The 21,751-nt window shown below is 46.0% G+C and overlaps 1 pseudogene; it reads right to left on the reverse strand.

Annotated features, from left to right (window-relative positions):
• Positions 1-8,252: 8,252 nt before the first annotated feature.
• Positions 8,253-19,415, reverse strand: LOC129053935 (olfactory receptor 7E24-like; annotated as a pseudogene).
• Between the last annotated feature and the right edge of the window lie 2,336 nt (positions 19,416-21,751).

Below are 21,751 nucleotides of genomic sequence, written 5' to 3' on the forward strand. Positions count from 1 at the left end.
AGCACTCTTAATCAATGCAACAGGAACAAACATTTGCTGCAGAGCGGCAACGTGCAGGGAGGAACATGGTTCCACTCAGGCTCAGAAAGCAAAACCTCTTGGCTCTTTGCATCTATGCGAGAGCTCGCAGGAAAAGCCCTCTCTGTGGCTGCCAGCCTCACACACTCCCCCCAAGGGGTGAGTTTCTCTTTCCATGTTAATCTATGCTCTGATGTGCCATCTGTCAACCACCACACCATTCTCAGTTGACATTTCAAAGCATCTTTGCTCTGTGAATGGTCACCAGCCCTGCCCTGCAAGCCCCCAGGTGACATTGAACTTAGAGAGAAAACAGGTTTCGGGGTGGATTTCAGTTCAGCATCTTGGAGTGTCTGTGTGGACATGAAATCTGTCTCCCCAGCTGTGGGCTGCATCCTTGTTTGTCATCTGGTTTGGTTGATTGGGTCTTGGAAACTCGTGGGTCCCTTTGCAATTTGTGAAGAAGCTGCATGGCCCTTCCAACGAAAGCAAGCAATAGGAACAGAAGCCCAAGACTTCAGATCAAGGTGCAACTTAAAGCAGCCTCAGTGTAAAAGCAAACAGGAGTCAGAGGGATTTCTAAGGCAGAATCTAGTCCCCAGGGCAGCTATAAGGCAAAGAGAAAGAGAGAGAGAGACAGAGACAGAAAGACAGAGAGAGATGGGAGGAGACACGAGGCACCCAGGCCTCTGCATCAAAATCCCTACAAGAGGGGATTCCTAAAAATGCAGGAGGCTGAGGTGGGTGCACACAGAAGTTCAAGACTAGCCTGGGCAACATAGCAAGACCATGTCTTTACAAACAATACAAAAATCAGCCGGGTGTGGTGGTGTATGCCTGTGGTCCCAGCTACCCAGGAGGCTGAAGTGGGAGGATGGCTTGAGCCCAGGAGGTAGAGGCTGCAGCGAGCCGAGATAGCACCACTGCACTCCAGCCTGGGCGACAGAGTGAGACTTCATCTCAAAAAAATTTAAAAACATTTTTAAAATGGATCACCCTGGCTACCTGAATGGATGGTAAGAAGGTAAGAGCAGAAGCAAGGAGACCAGCAGGGAGATTCTGCAGTGGGAATCCACAGTGGCTCAGACCAGGCTGCCGCTGAAGACCGGCTGGATTATGTATATATTTTGATGATGAAGCAGCTCACTGACTCTTGAAGAGTGGGCTCTAGGAGACTGTATATTTAACAAGCTCTCAGAGGATTCCAATGCAGGCTGAAGTTGAAGAACTCCTAATTTAGGGGAAGCTTCTGTTTCATCCTTCAGGAAGTACCTACTGACTTTTCTCCAAGCCACCTCAAAAGAGGTGCTAGACAAGATGTGCTCCAGTGTCTGAACATGTGTGCACAGCTGTAGAGCAGACCTCAGGACACTGAGTCAAAGGTTAGGAGTACAACAGTGAACAACCACCATCCTCTTTTCAATGAGCTTTGCATTTAATGAGAGAAATAGAAAGCAAAAAAAAAAAAAATCATTTTCAACTCAGAATGGTAAGAGTTATGGTGACAGTATTCCTGGGGCAATGGGGGCACATAGAAGGGGCAGCCAATCAGCCAGTTGCAATTGTTCATGCCTGTAATCCCAGCACTTTGGGAGGCCAAGGTGGGTGAATCACTTGAGGCCAGGAGTTCAAAAACAGCCTGGCCAACATGGTGAAATCCTGTCTTTACTAAAAATACAAAAAAATTAGCTGGGTGTGGTGGCAGGCACCTGTAATTTCAGATACTCAGAAGGCTGAGGGGGGAGAATTGCTTGAACCCGGGAGGCAGAGATTGCAGTGAGCCAAGATCGTGCCACTGCACTCCAGCCTGGATGGCCAGAGTGAGACTCCATCAAAAAAAAAAAAAAAAAAAAAGCCAGGAGGTGGGTGGGCATCCAATCTATATCAGGTGGTCAGAAATACTTCTCCATCACAGGACTCCTAAGTTGAAGACTAGAAAATGGTAGGACTTAGCCAGGTCGATAGGAGAGGTATGGAAGATCATTCCCAGCAGAGGGAAGAGCATGTGCAAAAATTGAGAAGTGAGAGGGTGCGGAGCTGAGAGATGTTCATATAATTGTAAAAAGTGACTAATGTAGAGGTAAGTTGGAGCCAAATCATAAAGGCTGTTTGTCATGTTTGTCCTGTAGACAAAGCGAGACAGTAGATGTTTGTAGGCAGGGGAGTAATGATCCACTTTGTGCTTTAAAAAGGGCAGTCTGGCTGGAGGAGAGTGGGAGCTGAGTAGACCAGGTAGGAGGCTGAAATACACCCAGTGAGACAAGATTGTTGGCTGGACCAAGGCTGTGGCAGTGAAGATGGAGAGGAGAAGGTAGACTAACTTGACTGAGAAAGAGGGAGGAATGCAGGATGAGGCCCAGGTGTTTTGGAAGCTTGGTGGATGGTGGTGAGCCCAGGCAGAAGAGGAAATCAGGAGAGGAAAGGTAAGATGAGGTCAATGCAAGACACACAGCCAAGTGGAGATAACAACTGGGCAGTCGGATTCATCAGAATGGAGTTACACAGAGAGCTCTGGAATGGAAATAAAGAGGAAAGGACTGTGCGAATAGGTGAATCCTCCCTGAATAATGTGTAGAGAAAGGAGAATAGAACACAGGGGACAGAAAAAGGGAAGAGATTTGTTATTAAAACCAACCATCCATCGGACATCTTCCAATAAAACACTTGTTAGAGGTTTCCTCAGTGTGAGTTATTCAGGACCAGAGCTAAAGACCATATTCACAATAAAATAACTGCTGGGAAGGTCTTAATGAAAACATCTAATGCTGCTTTTAAAACAACAACATCAAAAAGGCTTTAGCTACTGCACAGACCCTGGAGCAATTTTTCAGCAAGAGTCTATCAAACACGAATCTGATCTGACTCAAGGAGGTGTCATATCAAGTATAAAAATCCAATTCCAATGTCCATAAGAGCCTTTCTGCCAGGTACAGGAACCTAATCCAGTTGAAGTGATTTTCTACTGATTAATAGGCTGGGAATACACAGGTTGTTGGTTTTTGAGATTTCCTTTCCTGTGCCTTCATGCCAGCTGTGAAAGAGTCAAAAGGCTCCCAACTGTCAAAATAAAAATGACACTTGGTCACAGAGGAAACAGATTACAGGTCAATCACCTTGAAGACTTTTTAACTATGAGGAGCCATTAATGTTACTAAATAAGCAAATCTGTTTGCATAACCAGATTTTTGTAGGCTACTGGGAATAAAGGTTTTCCTAAGTGGGTGATTTGTGCAACGATGGCCTTAGGGTCTCTGATGGAACAGCTCTGATGAGGAAATGTTCCTTTAATTATGTGGAAGGCCAATTACCATGTTATAGCCACATTGTTTTGCAGATTGCATATAATTTCACCATTTCCATAGCTTCAGCACTATAATTCTGGAGAAAATTCAGGCACCAAGAAGACACTTGAGGCACATTATGCTGGAGATAAAGATGTTTTAGTGAATTCAATTTAAGCTACAACATTAAAGTTATTTTGTTGAATAAAACATAATGCAATAATGAGCTTGTGTATGTCAACTCTATAGTGGAGGTAATAATAGCTAAAGAGAGCATGTCCCATCTCCTCTTTTTCATGCTCATTAGAGTAATAGATAATGCTATAGAGAGAACCTTTCTCTAATATGTGCTTCATCTCAGGCTAAGCGTGTTTTGTGCAACTGCGCTTCATGAAAGAAAAAAAAAAAGGTAAAGGAACTAATTTGGGAGCCATTCACAAAGCGCTACCACTTGATGTTATTTTATACTCTGAGATTTCTTATTCCCAGTGCCTACCAGGAATGGACTTTCTGGAGAAGCTCAGATTAATCACTCCTTATGAGTGGTGACAGCCTGCTGGCAGCCCTCACAGCCCTCGCTCTCTCTTGGCGCCTCCTCTGCCTGGGCTCCCACTTTGGCGGCACTTGAGGAACTCTTCAGCCCGCGGCTGCACCGTGGGAGCCCCTTTCTGGGCTGGCCAATGTTGGAGCTGGCTCCCCCAGCTTGCCGGGAGGTGTGGAGGGAGAGGCGCGAGCCGGAACCGGGGCTGCGCGCGGCGCTTGCCAGCCGGCTGGAGTTCCAGTTGGGCGTGGGCTTGGCGGCCCCGCACTAGGACCTGCGGGCCGGCCCTGTCGGCCCCGGGGAGAGAGGGGCTTAGCACCTGGGCCAGCAGCTGCTGTGATCGACTTCCCGCCGGGCCTTAGCTGCCTCCCCGCGGGGCAGGGCTCGGGAACTGCAGCCCGCCATTCCTGAGCCTCTCCGCTCCGCGGGCTCCTGTGCGGCCAGAGCCTCCCGGACAAGCGCCGCCCCCTGCTCCAAGGCTCCCAGTCCCATTGACCACCCAAGGGCTGAGGAGTGCGGGCGCACGGCGCGGGACTGGCAGGCAGCTCCACCTGCGGCCCCTGTGTGTGATCCACTGGGTGAAGCCAGCGGGGCTCCTGAGTCTAGTGGGGACTTGTAGAACCTTTGTGTCTAGCTGAGGGATTGTAAATACAGCAGTTGGCACTCTGTATCTAGCTCAAGGTTTGTGAACACACCAATCAGCACCCTGTGTCTAGCTCAGGGTTTGTGAATGCACCAATCGACATTCGTATCTAGCTACTCTGGTGGGGACTTGGAGATCCTTTATGTCTAGCTAAGGGATTGTAAATACACCAGTTGGAACTCTGTATCTAGCTCAAGGTTTGTGAATACACCAATCAGCACCCTGTGTCTAGCTCAGGGTTTGTGAATGCACCAATCGACACTCTGTATCTGGCTACTCTGATGGGAACTTGGAGAACCTTTGTGTGGACACTCTGTATCTAGCTAATCTAGTGGGAACGTGGAGAACCTTTGTGTCTAGCTCAGGGATTGTAAACGCACCAGTCAGCGCCCTGTCAAAACAGACCACTCGGCTCTCTGTAAAATGGACCAATCAGCAGAATGTGGGTGGGGCCAGGTAAGAGAATAAAAGCAGGCTGCCCGAGCCAGCAGTGGCAACCCGTAGGGGTCCCCTTCCACACTGTGGAAACTTTGTTCTTTCCCTCGTTGCAATAAATCTTGCTGCTGCTCACTCTTTGGGTCCACACTGCCTTTATGAGCTGTAACACTCACGGGGAAGGTCTGCAGCTTCACTCCTGAAGCCAGCGAGACCACGTACCCACCGGGAGGAATGAACAACTCCAGACGTGCCACCTTAAGAGCTGTAACACTCACCGCGAAGGTCCTTAGCTTCACTCCTGAGCCAGCGAGACCACAAACCCCACCAGAAGGAAGAAACTTCAAACACATTCGAACATCAGAAGGAACAAACTCCAGACACGCCACCTTTAAGAACTGTAACACTCACCATGAGGGTCTGTGGCTTCGTTCTTGAAGTCAGCGAGACCAAGAACCCGCCAATTCCGGACACACTTATATACTTGGCACTGGGAGGTCTGTATGGAGCAAGTGAAGAAATCAGCAGAGTGAAAATAGAGGGAGAATAACATGATGGGGGAAAGGCAAAGTTACTGCCATGTTGGTTTCAATTCTGCCACTCATGAATGAGACCTATGACCTCCTCTCTCTAGGACTCTGTTGTTCTTATCTGTAGAGTGGAGGAATAGCAGGGCCTTTTAAAGTATTAACATTTCCTGACCTATCTGTAAAACACTTTCGTTCAAACTGATGGGAATCTTGACTACTTTGCTAAGAGGACATAATAATCATCAAGCTGAATGCACCAAACAACATTGCCTGAAACTATCTAAGCAAAAACTGAGAAAGTTACACAGGACAGACAAACCTCCTATAAGAGTAAGAACTCTTTAGCACATGCATAGTGTGCCAAAGACAATGCTGTGTTCACACCATTCTGCTTCCTGGACAGGCAGAAAGACTACATTTCCCAGCCTCCCTTGCAGTTAGTTTGGAACTATGTGACTGCATTTCCACAAATAGGAATGTAAGAAATCACTTCTGGGCCAAGGTTATCAAAGGTAAGTGTGAGCTATGTTCCCTCTCTTCCTATCCATATAGCAACAAGAGAAAAACTCTGAGATAGCAGAATGAAAAGACGGAAACCTCCAGAATCTCTAAATCACTGTTGGACAAGGGCCCCCAAGGAGAATCCCCTGCCCTGCACCAGACTATGCTATGGGTGCCAACACACTAAGAGTTCAGGGTTTATTTGTCTCAGCAGCATTGTCTGGTGTTACACTGACTAATATCCTAAGGTTTGAGAGATCTAGCATGTTGTTAATTGAAGCTAGATTTCAATTACACTGAGAACCTTATCTATTTAAAAATAAAAACTCTCCTGAAAAAACAAATAATCCATATTCCTTTTAACCACATGTGGCACATTTGCCAAAAAACAAACAAACAAACAAACAAAAAACCCAAAAGAACTGGCCACATATTAGGCCATAAATAAGTTTCAGAAAAATCCACTATACTATTGACATTACCCAGACCACGTTTTCCTGACCATAATGCAATAAAATTAGAAGTCAACAGCAAGAAGATAGCTAACCATAAGCATACATGTGGAAAATTAAAAATATCCTTTCATGAGTTAAAGGAAAAATCACAATAGAAATTACTAAATATTCTCAACAGAACGAAAACAAAACTTTATATATATATATATGTATATAAATATTTTTGTGAGTCTTCCAACTTTGTTCTTCTTTTATAAGGTTATTTGGGAAATTCTGGGTCTCCTGAAATTCCTCATACAGTTTTATGCTGTTTGTCAATTTCTGTGGCTGGGATGAACTGGTGGTAGTTGTCATAGACCGGGGTCTGCGTGTCGCTGTCTAGAGCCAGGATCTGCCGCACCATGTCCATCTCACTGTCCATCAGCTGGGCCAGAGGGCACTCTCTATGCAGCTTGTCTAGGTAAACTTCCGGGTCCAAGTGCGCCCCGTTCAGATCAGTGGGGTCCAGGGGGTCGGACCCGGCGGGGAGTCCCACCGCCTCCCCTTCCGAGAGGCCGTAATAAACCTTTAGCATCCTGTGGGCCTTCCGCCGACGCTCCGTGAACCTCCCCCTCGGGCCCTTCTGGGGGTCCCCAGGTCCACACCCCGGGCTAGGCCCAGCGGCAGCTGCCACAGCCATAGCTCCAACTGCAGCCCACGGGCCTAAATTTTTATATTTTTAAGGTGGATACATGGAGCTACTTGGCTTCTGCTTTCATCACATCATTGAGGAAAGAGGTGGTTGCTTATTGTACCCCTGTTTCTACTGCAACCTGTAATGGATGAGAACCTCCCTGTTGCTGAGAGCAAAACAATGAACTAAGTTGTGCTGTAACACAGCCCTGTGTTGGGGGATTGGGAGTGATCATGCAAACGCTTGCAAATTTGCACAGTGACAGAGACAATTGTTTGGGCAGCTGTTCACTATATGAAAAGGCACCTGACCAAAAGTCAGTTACTGAGCTATCTCAATACTTTCATTTTATTTAAACTTTTGGCAGCAGGGTGCAATTAAAGGAGAGAAAGGAAGCAAAGTGGTAAGCGTAAGATAAGGTACACACATGTGTAACAGAAAATGACAAGACAGGATGACTATTTGTCTCTTGGTTAGATCCTTGGGCTCTATGTCTCCTTCCGCAGAGAACCTCGTTTTCCTTTGTCCAGATTTGTTAGGGTGGATAATCCAGGCGCCTGCTCCCTCATGATGCAAGCCAAAGACATCCCTGGAGCCGCCTCCCGCTGCATCCTTTCCTGCACTGCGCACATGGACACAACTCAGCCGATTAGGTTTCCTCTCAGAACTTTAGTCTTGAGCAAAGGGATTAAAGGGTGAAGTGACTGAAGGTATGCCCTTCCAAAGTGGTACGTGAGCTAATGGTTAAAGTTTGCCAAGCCCATCCAAGCACTTTTTTTTGTAATTTTTATTTATTTATTTTTTTGGCACAGAGTCTTGCTCTGTCGCCCAGGCTGGAGTGCAGTGGAGTGGTCTCGGCTCACTGCAACCTCTGTCTCCCGGCTTCAAAGGAGTCTCCTGCCTCAGCCTCCGCAGTAGCTGGGATTACAGGCATAAGACACCATGCCTGGTTATTTTTTCTTTTTTTTTGTATTTTTAGTAGAGACAGAGTTTCACCATGTTGGCCAGGCTGGTCTCGAAATCCTGAACTTGTGATTCGCCTGCCTCAGCCTCCCAAAGGGCTGGGATTACAGGTGTGAGCCACCGCGTCCAGCTTCCAAAAGTTTTCAGAAGAGCTCAGAGGTTTTAACCACAGGCACGTCGGAGGAGCATTTTTGAAACACTTTCATGCTTCCTCAATAGGAATGGAAGCCAAACCCCGAATTGATGACTCCTTTGAGGAAGTCGAGAGCTGTAAGGAAAGCCAGGAACAGGGGGAAAGGAGAGATGCGTCCCGAATGATCCTGTGCCCATTCTTTCTGGAATCCTTGATGTGATCTCAGCTGTCTTTTCTATACTTGACACAGTGATTGTTTCACCCACTGGTCTAGCTGTGGTCTAAAAGGAACCCCCAAAGAGAAGGGCACAGTGAGCAGGGGCATCGGCCTGAGTGACAAGGATTTGAGAGGGCAGGTTGGATTGAGGGAGAGGACTGGCCAAATGCCATGTGTCTGGACTTAGACTGCCCGGTTCAAATTGGACTTCACCCTTTTTGACTTCGTGATCTGGTACAAGCTATATGAAAATGCGTTGCTCCTTTTATAGTCTGTAAAATCACCATGAAATATGCACTAATAACGTGGAGACTACACAGATGAAATGAAAGAAGCTGCATAGAGCAGAGAGCTCAGAGCATGGCCTTTAGGAAGCCTCAGTAAGGGTTCATGATGCCATGGTGTCTGTCGTCATCCTCTTTATCTTCATCATCACCTTCATAAACTTTTTGTCGTTCTTAGGGAATAGTTTAGAGGGGCTGATTCCCTGCTATCATGGGTGAGATGTCTATGAAAAGGACAACCAATGGGGGAGGAAAGCAAAACTTTGAATAAGATTTCTGAGACCCCCAGCACAACCAAGAACAGAAACTCCACAGTCTGCTGAGCGGACAGTTTGCACATTGGTCTCCTCACATCTGCCCACCGCACTCTCCCGTTTGTCCTGAGGAGGAGGAAGGAAAACAAGGCTCCCGATAATCCCAGCACTCGCTTGAAGGAGTCGCCTTCCCCTCCACACCTGTGGGTATTTCTAGTCAGATGGGATGAGAGACTGAGAAAAGAAATAAGACACAGAGACAAAGTATAGAGAAACAACAGTGGGCCCAGGAGACCGGTGCTCAGCATACCAAGGACCTGCACCGGCACCAGCCTGTGAGTTCCCTCAGTTTTTATTGATTATTATTTTTATTATTTTAGCAAAAAGGAATGTAGTAGGAGGGCAGAGTGATAAGAAGGAGAAGGTCAGCAACGAACATGTGAGCAATAGAATCTATGTCATAAGGAAGTTCCAGGGAAGCTACTGTGACTGGAGATGCACGTAAGCCAGATTTATGTTTCTCTCCACCCAAACATCTCAGTGGAGTAAAGAATAACAAGGCAGCATTGCTGCAAACATGTCTCGCCTCCCACCATAAGGCGGATTTTCCCACATCTCAGAATTGAACAAGTGTACAATCAGGCTTTATACCGAGACATTCAGTTCCCAGGGGTAGGCAGGAGACAGTGGCCTTCCTCTCTCTCAATGGCAAGAGGCTTTCCTCTTTGACTAATCCACCTCAGCACAGACCCTTTACGGGTGTAGGGCTCGGGGACGGTCAGGTCTTTCTCATCCCACGAGGCCACATTTCAGACTATCACATGGGGAGAAACCTTGGACAATATGCCGCTTTCAAAGGCAGAGGTCCCTGCGGCTTTCCACAGTGTATTGTGCCCCTGGTTTATGGAGAGTAGAGAATGGCGATGACTTTTACCAAGTATACTCCTTGTAAACATTTTGTTAACAAGGCACGTCCTGCACAGCCCTAGATCCCTTAAACCTTGATTTCATACAACACATGTTTTTGTGAGCTTCAGGTCGGGTCAAAGTGGCTGGGGCAAAGCTACACATTAACAACATCTCAGCAAAGCAATTGTTGAAAGTACGGGTCTTTTTCAAAATGGAGTCTCTTATGTCTTTCCTTTCTACATAGACACAGTAACAGTCTGATCTCTCTTTCTTTTGCCTACACTCACTGAACTGCCCTTCCCCTCTACTGGGCCATGACCACGGAGGACAGGTCCACTGTACTCCCTGCATGGTGCCCGATGGAGGCTCAGACTCCGTCCTCGAGGCTGGCAAGAAGACAGGGTGAGACATGAGCCTCCTGATACAGGTGACAGGTGTGGGACCCACAGGACTGGACCCTCACACTGCAGGGCTGGAGGCACAGACTATTTACTATTCTGTGGTCTGGGGAGTTCAAGGCACAGAGCTCCTCATTAGCCAGAGTCGCCCAAGTTCCCCAGCCTCTGAGGATTTCCTCATAATAATTCAAGAAGGAGAGGAGAGAAGTGAGTGTCCATAGAGGCTTTGGGGCTCTTCCTCTAATCAGGAGAAAGCTGGTGTGTATTCTACACTTCTTTCTTTTCTTTGTAAAGATCCAACAGCTATAATTTTCATCTTTTATTATGGGAAAATATACCACATATAAGTATTGAAAATTATAAATATATATTAGATTATATAGAATGGCCGTATAAACATTTACAATTTCCATTCTTTTTCAGTTTACAGTTTAATGACATTAAGTACTTTCACATTGTTTAGCAACCGTCACTGCCATCGTCTCCGGAACAGTTTTATCTTTCAAAATGGAAATTGCACCCATTCACCAAACTCTCCACTCCTCTCTGTCGCCCACCCATGGGGGCCACCTTTCTAGTTTGCAACTCTATGAGTTTAACTACTCTACACATTTGATAGATAAGTGGAATCATACCGTGTTTAATTAGTTTGGTTTGGAGACAGAGTCTTTCTCTGTCGTCCAGGCTGGAGTGCAGTGGTGTGATCTCGGCTCGCTGCAACCTCCACATCGTGGGTTCAAGCGATTCTTGTGTTTCAGTCTCACGAGTAGCTAGGATTACAGGCGTACGCCACCACGCCCAGCTAATTTTTGTATTTTTAATAAAGACGAGCCTTCACCATATGGGCCAGGCTGGTCTCGAACTCCTGACCTTAAGTCATCCACCTGGCTCAGCCTCCCAAAGGGCTGGGGTTACAGGTGCGAGCCACTGAGCCTGGGCGTGTTTAACCTTTTGGGATTTATTTATTTCACTGATGATAATGTCTTCAAGGTTCATCCATGTTGCGGTCTGCGTCAGAAGTGCCTGTCCTTTTTTTTGTTTGTTTGTTTGACTTTGTTTTGTTTTGCATTTCCATGGAGTCTCACTCTGTCGCCCAGGCTGGAGAGCAGCGGCACAATCTGGGCTCACTGCAACCTCCGCCTCCCAGGTTCCAGCGATTCTTGAGCCTCAGCCTCCCGAGTAGCTGGGACTATAGGCACACGCCACCACGCTCGTCTCATTTTTTGCATTTTCACTACAGACAGGGTTTCACCAAGATGGCCAGGCTTGTCTTGAATTCCTGACCTCAGGTGATCCGCCCACCTCGTTCTTCCAAGATGCTGCGATTACAGGCGTGAGCTGCCGCACCGGCTAAAAGTGCCTGCCTTTTTAAGGCTGGATAGTCTTCCATTATATGAAGGAACTGCAGTGTGCTTTCTCATTCATCTGTCCACGAACCCTTGGGTTGCTTCCACATTTTGGCTGTTGCGAATAATGCTGCTATGAATATGTGTGTACAAATCTGTCTTCCACTCCTGGCTTCTAATTCTTTTTGGTAGGTACCCACAAATGCAACTGCGGGAACATCTGATCATTCTGTTTCTAATTTTACCAGTGCACGCCATACTATTTTCTCCGTTCCTTCACGGTTTTACATTCCCTCTGATCGTATTCGAGCATTCCTATTTCCTTCTAGTCTGACCAATGCTTGTTTGTTTATCATATCCATCCTAATGTGTGGTATCTCATTCTTTGTTTGACTTGCGCTTCCCTATGATTAGTGATTTTGAACATCATTTTAGATGCTTATTGGCCATTGCTATATCTTCTTTAGGAACACGTCTACTCGAGTCTTCTGACCATTGTTGATGGAATGCTTTGGGTTTCTTGTTGTTTAGTTCTAGCTGTTCTTTATATGTTATCTATATCAGCCTCTTTTCAGATATATGATTTGCAAATATTTTTCCTAATCCACGGGTTATCTTTTCACTCAGTTCACAGTATTTTTCGCTGCACAAAAGTGTCTGTCATTTAGATGTAATCCAAGGAATCTAATTTTCTTTTGTTGCCTATGCTTTTGGTGTCATATCCCAGAGAGCATTGTCCAATCTGATGTCATGAAAGTGTGGCCAATGTTTTCTTTTAGGCATATGATACTTTTAGCCCTTGGGGTTAGGTCTTTGATCCAGTTTGTGTTAATTTTTGCACCTGGTGTGACATGGGGTCCACCTTCATTCTTCCGCATGTGGAAATCAAGTTTCTCCGACTCCATTTCTTGAAAAGGCTGCTTTTCCACCGATGAGTTTTCTTAGCACTCATGTTAAAAATCATTTGAACATATAGGTGAGAAGTTATTTCTGGGCTCAAAAACAAACAAACAACCACCGACAACACATAAGGATACAGCATGGGCCGGGCGCGGTCGCTCACGTCTGTAATCCCAGCACTTTGGGAGGCCGAGGCGGGCGGATCACCTGAGGTCAGGAGTTGAAGGCCAGCCTGACCGACAGGGAGAAACCCCCGTGTCTACTAGAAATACAACATTAGCTGGGCGTGCTGGCTCATGCCTGTAATCCCAGCCTCTTGGGAGGTGGAGGCAGGAGAATCGCTTGAACCCAGGAGGCAGAGGTTGCGGTGAGCGAAGATTGCACCATGATACTCCAGCCTGGGCCACAAGAGCGAAATTCCATCACAAAAGAAAAAACGAAAAACAAAAAACCAGCATGATTTCAAGTGTAGAAAGGGAAGAGCTTAAAAACCAGCATAATGAGAAAGGAAGCTTCTTACCAAAGCATCTGAAAATATGCAAGCAATTCTCGTGAATTAAAATGTTCATACCGTACTAACAATCACTAGAACTCACTTATTCTATCTTCCTGTATTTTGGGACCCAGTTGTCCACTTGTCTTCATTCCCCATCCCACTCCTTTTCTTCCTAGCGTCTGCTAACCCCCTTTATACTCTCCACCTTCCTGAGATTCCTTTTGTGTGTAGGTGTGTGTGGGATGGAGTCTCTTTCTGTTGCCCAGGTTGGAGTACACAGGCACAGTCCAGGCTCCCTGCAACCTCCACCTCTCGAGTTCAAGCGCTTCCTGGGCCTCAGCTCTCCGAGTAGCTGAGACTACAGGCACCCATCACCACGCCCGGCTAATTGTTTGTGTTTTCCGTACAGACGGGGTTTCACCATGTTGGCTAGACGGGTCTCGAACTCCTGGACTCATGTGATCCGTGCGACTCGGCCTCCCACAGCGCTGGGATTACAGGCCTGAGACACCACACCTGGCCAAGGTTTCCTTTTTTCTTCCTACATAGAAGTGAGGACACGAAATAATTGTCATTCTGTGCCTGGCTTAATTCATTTAATATACAGACCTGCAATCTCACACATTTCGTCCGCAGCGGAGAGGATTTTCTTCCTTTTTAGGCTGAATAATACTTCATTGGGTGTGTATACCACAGTTTCTTAATTGAAATAAATTTCAAGAGAGCAAGTATTTTTAAAATGTCTTGGAATGTGAAACTTCAGGGATACTGTGCCCATTTTATTCTTTTCTATTTCACCTCTTATGTATATGCAAGTGTATAACAAAGCAGCAATCAATGTGTGTATAAATCTATAACTTCAACAAATGTGAAATGTAAATTCTAAGTGGTGGCAGGGCGGGGTCGCTCATGCCTGTAATCCCAGCACTTTGGGAGGCGGAAGCGGGTGGATCACCTGAGGTCGGGAGTTCAAGACAAGCCTGGCCAAAATGGAGAAACACTGTCTCTACTAACAGTAAAACAATAAATAAATAAATAAAACTAGCCAGGCATGGCAGCGCATGCCTGTAATCCCAGCTACCTGGAAGACTGAGGCAGGAGAATTGCTTGAATACAGGAGGCAGAGGTTGCAGTGAGCCGAGACCGTGCCATTGAACTCCAGCCTGGGCAACAAAGGTGAAAATCTTACTCAAAAAAAAAAAAAAAGGAAAAGAAAGAAATAGAAAATACGAAATGGTAAGAAAAAACAGCATAATAAACATTTGTATGGTGTTGATAGACAATGCATTTGAAGATAATATTTGAAGAAATCATGTTACAATTAATTTTTGTTCTTACACATTGGAGCTTGACGTCTCTAAAAACTTCGTCTTTGGAAACATCTCTGGTGTTTATAAGAAAAAAAAAAGTCCACATACTCACACAGGTGCAAGGAAATCCGAATCTCAGGTGTTGAGACCCAGGCCTCATCATTTGTAAGCTCCCCAGGTGATTTGACTCAAAGCCAAGATTGAGGAACGGCGACTGGATCTCTACACGTAACCTGCCTAAGTAGATTCTCTAGAAGCAGTTTATAAAGAAATTCCACATGAACTGTGGAAGAGGATATGAATTTGATGTACAGTATGTCCTCACTTAACATCTTTGAAAGTCTCCTGGAAACTTCACCTCGAAGCAAAATTATGTATAGTGAAACCACTTATTTTTCATCAACAGTATAACTACACAACTTTGAACAACCAACGATGTTGGAGGAGCTCCTGTACATTGTTTCCATAAAGTCAGTTTTCAGGGAATTCCAAAGTGAAGTGAAGACTTCGTGTATATAAAAAGATGGTTGTGATTCCACCTGGATGACAGGATTATTGCTCAGAAACTAAAAGGGGCCGCCTAGGCATAGAGGATTCTGTCATGAGGTTTCTGCTAAACAAAGGATCCCAGAATACTCACCCATTCCAGTTAAAGGCACAACGAAGAAAGCAATATTCACAAAGGAAATGCGGAAAGGAATAAAAGCCATCAAGCCACAAAAATAATGTGACTAAGGGGCAGGATTTGCAGATGTAGAGATTGAATGTGGTTGCCCTTTCTCACCCACACAAGAAAAAGGATGGAACAGATCATGAGATTCGACTGTTCTGCTGCGCAGCCTCCACAGGGCACTTTGTATGTCCCCGTTTCTCAGGCTGTAGATGAAAAGGTTCAGCATGGGGGTGAGCACAGCGTACATCACTGATGCCACCACACCATTCCTGGGGGGTGGTGACACAGCTGAATTCAGGTACATGCCAATGCCTGTTCCGTCAAATCAGGAAACAACTGCTAGGTGAGAGCCGCAGGTGGAGAAGGCTTCCTACTTCCCATCTGACGATGAAATCCTTAGAATGGAGGGGACAATTTTATAGTAAGACAAAACGATCCCTGAAATGGCAAGAAAACCCAACATAGTACTATGAAATCTATGAATATGCTATCGATGACGCTGTCAGAACAGGCAAGTTTGAGAAGTTGAGAGGGGTCACAGACAAAATGAGAGATTTCCACATTCTTGATGATGGTGAATTGTAACACAATCCAACTGGGCAGCTGGCAATCCAACAGGCTAAGGAAAAAGGACACCAAAACGAAGAAGACACAGAGGTGAGGATTCACGATGACTGGGTAGTGCAGAGGGCGACAGATGGCTACAAAGCAGTCATAGGCCATCACAGGCAGAAGCATGTCTTCTATACATGCAAAAAGGACCAAGAAAGACATCTGTGTCAGGCAGCCCGCATGAGAGATGACTCTGCTATGCGACTACATGTGCACAATCATCTTGGGAACCGTGGCCGAGGTGAAACCCATGTCAGCCCAGCACAGGTTGGAGAGGAAGAAGTACATGGGGGTGTGGAGGGGGGAGTCAGAGCTGACAGTCAGGATGCTGAGTAGGTTCCTCAGCACCGTGACCAGATACATGGACAGGGACAGGGAGAGCAAAGCGAGGACCGACTGCAGTTCTGGATCCTCTGAGAGTCCCAGGAGGAGGAATTCTCAGACACCTGTAAGATTCCGTGGCTCTGTGTGTCTTGGACACCTTGAGAAGGAAAGAGGATTGGAAAAATAAAAGAGAAAAACCAGCCCTTAATGCTGGACGCAAGGAATTCACAGGGAACATTTTCACACTTGCGGACCATACACCGCCAGCAATGTTTCTCAGCTGTGACAATTCCAAAAATCTCAGAATTATTACGTGGTTTACTTTTTTGCTATACAAGTCTTTCTGTACATACCACTTTAGAGAAAATCCACTGAAGAATATTAGAAGACCAAAACGTCATATATAACAAATCCGTGATCTCAGTAAAATACGGCCTACTCTTTTCAGAAAAAATACAATGCAATGAAAATGTCCTTCTCTCTTTAAGAAAAAGATCTCATCTAATTGAAAGAAATTAAGAAGCCGTGAAATACACTCTATTTTATTCTGACACCGTGCTGCAAGTTCCTGTGATGTAGAATATGTAAAAGGACGACACAAGAGCTAGGACCCCATTATCTAAAACCGAAATCGAAGCTTATAGTTCTCAATCGGAGGACCTTTTCACGTGCCTGTTACTTTTCATAGTTATTATCATCCTTAGGTTTTCTGACATCATTTCTTCATAAAAGTACACGCACACTCAAATATGGGAGCTGTGTTTCCAAATGAATTGAATATAAAACTCTTGGCCCAGCACCATGCCTCACACCTGTAATCCCAGCACTTTGGGCGGCCGAGGCTGATGGATCACCTGAGGTCAGGACTTCCAGAACAGCCTGGCCCACGTGGTGAAACCCCGTCTCCAGTGAAAATAAAAAAAAATTAGCCGGGTGTGGTGGCGCGTAACCCTAGCTACTCGGGAGGCTGAAGCAGGAGAATCCCTTCGAACCTGGAAGGCAGAGATTGGACACCCCGTGATAGGATTTTTGATATCCTAGGGAGATATTGCTCCTGACAGCAGAGTGGGCGTACACCCTGTGATATTATCTGTAATATCCTAGAAAGATATTGCTCCTAATATCAGGGTGGCTGTACACCGTGTGATATTAATTGTAATGTCCTACAGAGATATGACTCCTAATAATACAGTGGGTGTACAACCTGTGATATTATTCATAATATATTACAGAGATACGACTCCTGGTATCACAGTGAGTGTACACCATGTTTCTACACCCTGTGATCTTATTTGTAACAACTTAGAGGAATATTACAGCTAATATCAAAGTGGGGGTACACCCTGCGATGTTATTTGTTATCTACTAGGTAGATGTTACTCCTAATATCACAGTGAGTGTACATTATGTGTGTAGAGACTGTGAAATTATTCATAATACCCTAGGAAGATATTACTCGTAATACCACAGTGGGTGTACACCCTGTGATATTACTTGTAATCACCTAGGGAGATACGATTCCTAATATTACAGTGGGTGTACACTCTGTGATGTTATTTGTAATGTCCTAGGAAGAGATTACTCCTAATATCAAAGTGGATGTACACCATGTGTGTACACTCTGTGATCTAATTCGTAATATCACAGAGAGATATTTCTCCTATTATCACAGTGGGTGTACATTCTGATATGATTCGTAGTATCCTAGAGAGATATTGCTCCCAGTATCACAGTGGGGGTACACCCTGTGATATTATTCATAATATCCTAGAGAGATATTACCTCTAATATCACAGTTTCTGTACACCCTGCGGTATTATTCATAATATCCTAGGGAGTTATTATCCCTAACATCACAGAGCATGTACACCATGGGTGGACACCCGGTGATGTTATTGGTAATATCCTAGGGGGATATTACCCTTAATGTCACAGTGGGTGTTCACCATGTGTGTATGCACTGAGATGTTACTCGTAATATCGTAGGGAGAAATTACACCTAAGGTTACAGTTGGTGTACACCATGTGTTTCTGTTGTGTGATGCCACTGGTAATATCTCAGAAAGTTATTAGTCCTAGTGCCACGGTGGGTGTATACCATGTGTGTCCACTCTGTGATGTTATTCGTATTATCCTAGGGAGGTAGTTCTCATAACATCGCTGTGGGTGTACATCAGGTATGTACTCCCTGTGGTCTTATTGACTATGTCCTGCGTTGATAGTACTCCTAATATCACCGTGCGTGCGCACCATGTGTGTACATTCTGTGATGGTGTTCGTAGTATCCTAGGGAGATATCACTCCCGATGTCATAGTGGGTGTACAGCCTTGTGATATTCTTGGTAGTATCCTTGGGATGTATTATTACTTCTGTTATCATAGTGGGTGTACAGCCTTGTGATATTCTTGGTAGTATCCTTGGGATGTATTATTACTTCTGTTATCACAGAGGGTGTACACCCTGTGATAGTATTTGTAATATCCTAGGGAAATATCATTGTATACCCTGTGATATTGTTTGGGACATTTGAGGGAGCTATTTCTCTTAAAGTCAGAGTGGGTGTACACCCTGTAATATTCTTCCTAATATCACAGTGGGTGTACACCGTGAGTGATATTTTTTTCTAATATCCAGCGGGGGAGAGGATGATATTGCTTCCAGTATCACAGAAGGTGTACACCCCCCTGTGATATTGTTCCTAATATCCAGGGAAGGAGAGGATGACATTATTCGCAATATCACTGGGGGTGTACCACCTCCCGCCGGGATATTGTTCTTAATATCCGGAGGTGGGGAGAATGATGTTACTCCCAATATCACAGGGGTGTACACCACCCCTGTTTGTAAACACCCCCTGTTGTATTGTTCCAAATGGCCTGTGAAAGAGTAAATATGACTCCCATTATCGCGGGGGGTGTTGAGCCCTGATGATACTGTTTTCTAACATCCAGGGAAGGAGAGTATGCTATTACTCCCAAGATCGCAGGGGTTGTACACCCTTTTGTGTTTTTGTGCCCAATATCCAGGAAAATAGAGGATGATATTACTCCCAATATCGAAGTAATTGTACAGCACCCCTGTGATATGCTTCCTCATATCCAGACAGGAAAAGAATGAGATTACTGCCAACAGCGTAGGGAACGTATACCCGCGCTGTGATATCTTTCCCAGTATCCAGGTGGGGAGACGATCATATTCCTTCCAATGTCGCAGGGTGTGTACACCCCCTCTGTGATCTCGTTGCTAACATCCAGGTTTGGGGAGGATGACATTACTCCCAATATCGCAGGGGGTGTACACACCCCTGTGAAAATCTTCCTCTATTCAGAGGGAGAGAGGATGATATTACTCCCAGTACCGCAGGGGGTTTACACAGCCCTGTGATACTCTTCCTAATATCCACAGGGAGAGAGGATGATAGTACTCCCAATATCGCAGGGGGTGTACACAACCCTGGGATATTGTTCCTAAGATCCAGAGCGAAAGAGGATGATACGACTCTCAATATCGCAGTTGGCGTACACCCCTCCTGTCCTATTGTTCTGAATACCCTGGGAGGGAGAGGATGAAGTTACCTTGAATATGGCAGGGAATGCACACCCTCCCCCTCTGATACCCTTCCTGATGTCCAGGGGAAGAGAGGAAAATTTTACCCCCAATATCGCAGAGGCAGTACACCCCACCTGTGATGTTGTTCCCAATATGCAAGGGGGGAGAGGATGATACTATTCTCAATATCGCAGGGCTGTTCACATCCCCAGTGACATTTTTCCTAATATCTAGGGGAGAGACAATTGTATGACAGCAAAGGTCGCAGGGTCTCTACGTCCCTTCCTGATATTGTTCCTAATATCCAGGGGGGAAGAGGATGGTATCAAATATGAAAGGGGGTGTACACCCCCCACCCCTATGATTTTGTTCTTAATAATCGTGAGGGGAGACGATGATATCACTCCAAGTATCGCAGGGGTTGTTCGCCACCACCTGTGATATCGTTTCTGATATCCACGGGGGGAGAAAATCATATTACTTCCAATATTGCAGGTGGCGTATACCCCACCTGAAATACGGCACCGAATATCCAAAGAGGGAGAGGATGGTATTAATACCAATATCGAAGTGTCTGTACACGCCCCTTGTGATATGGTTTTTAATATCCAGTGGGCGGGAGGACGATATTAGTGCCAACATGCCAGAGGGTGTACACTACCCCTGTGTTATTGTCCCTAACTTCCAGAGGGGAGAGGATGATATCACTCCCAATATCTCAGAAGCTGTACATCCCCTGTGATATTGTTCATCATATCCAGGGAGGCGAAGGATGACATTCCATTGAATTTCACGACAGTACTACACGCACAGTGTGATATTGTTCCTAATATCCGAGAAGGGAGAGGATGATATTATTCCCAATCAAGTAGTGGGTGTACGTTACGCCTGTGTTATTGTCTCTAATATCCGGGGCCGGGGGAGTGGGGGAGAGGATAATATTCCCTCAAATTTAGCAGGTGGTTTGACGCCCCTTGTGGTGTTGTTTTAAATATCTCGCGGGGAAGACAATAGTATTATTTTTGATAGTCCGATTCATCTGCTCCACCTTTCTGGGACTCTGAGGCCGGGAGGCGCCATGCAGTTTCCGTGGGATCCCCAATACCTTTGCCGTCTTCTGTACCAAGGGAGCCTAAAACGCAGGCCCGTTTATCTGAGCCGATCCGTAAGGGCAGTCGAAATCTAGGTATCAGATCTCGAAGAAGCACACGGGTTACTTCACGAGCTTTCTCAGTTGGTGTTGGATAGGCCGCCACCCACCCAGAGTAGGTACGCACGCCCAAGAACTAGTAAATACTTGTTACCTCCACACTTTGGCATCTCTGTGAAGTCTACCTGGAGATCTTCAAAGGGGGCTGCTCCATAAGCTCGTATGCCGGGCGGAACGGCTGGACCTTGCCTCGCATCATGCTGTCGGCAGGTAACACACCGCTGCCTCACCGTTTTGGCAAGGGCTGACAAAGGCGAGATGTAGAAATACCGGCCTAACAACTCTTCCAGTGACTCCTGACCTCGATGGGTGGTTTCTTGCACAGCCAGTACAACTGCAACTCCTAGCAGCTGTGGCACAGCTACGCTCCCATCTGGTAACCGAATCCATCCTTCCTCCATCACTTGTCCTTCCCTCTACCTGGAGAATGTCCTTTTCTTTTTTAGAAGAAGTAGGTCCAAGATCAGGTACTTGAGGGAGCACTGATGCCCAGAAGGGGGCAGATGCTGCTTTTCGAGCCTCTGAGTCAGCGCGGGAATTCCCCAAACCCACCGAGGTGGAAGCTCGCTGGTGTCCTCTGCAATGCCTAACTGCCACCTTGTGGGGTTTCCATACTGCTTCTAATCATTGCAAGGTTTCTTGTTGATATTTTCTGTCTTTTCCCTCAGAGTTCAATAGGCCCTTTTCTTTCTATCACGCTCCATGCACTCGAAGGGTTAAAAAGACACCGAGAATCAGTGTAAATGTTTACAGTCTCACCCTCACTGAGTCCTAAGGCCCGAATTAAAGCAATGAGTTCAGCTTTCTGGGCTGAAGTGGCCTGGGGCAACGATCTGGCTTCAACAAGAGTGTCCAGGGTTACCACTGCATACCCTGCACCTCTCTCTCCTTGGGGGTTGAAGAAGCTGCTCCCATCCACGTATAGTTCCCAGTCTACTGATGCCCAAGTCCGGTCCCGGAGGTCAGGTCTGCCAGAGTCGACTGAGTCCAAGACTTCCACACAATCAGGCTCGACAGGGCTCTCTGATACCGGGAGCAAGGTGGCGGGTGTAGGGTGTTACAAACTTCAATGGTTATACGAGGATTTTCACAGAG

Source organism: Pongo abelii, assembly GCF_028885655.2.
Source record: "Pongo abelii isolate AG06213 chromosome 18 unlocalized genomic scaffold, NHGRI_mPonAbe1-v2.0_pri chr18_hap1_hsa16_random_utig4-1074, whole genome shotgun sequence".
Classification (NCBI taxonomy): Eukaryota; Metazoa; Chordata; class Mammalia; order Primates; family Hominidae; genus Pongo; species Pongo abelii.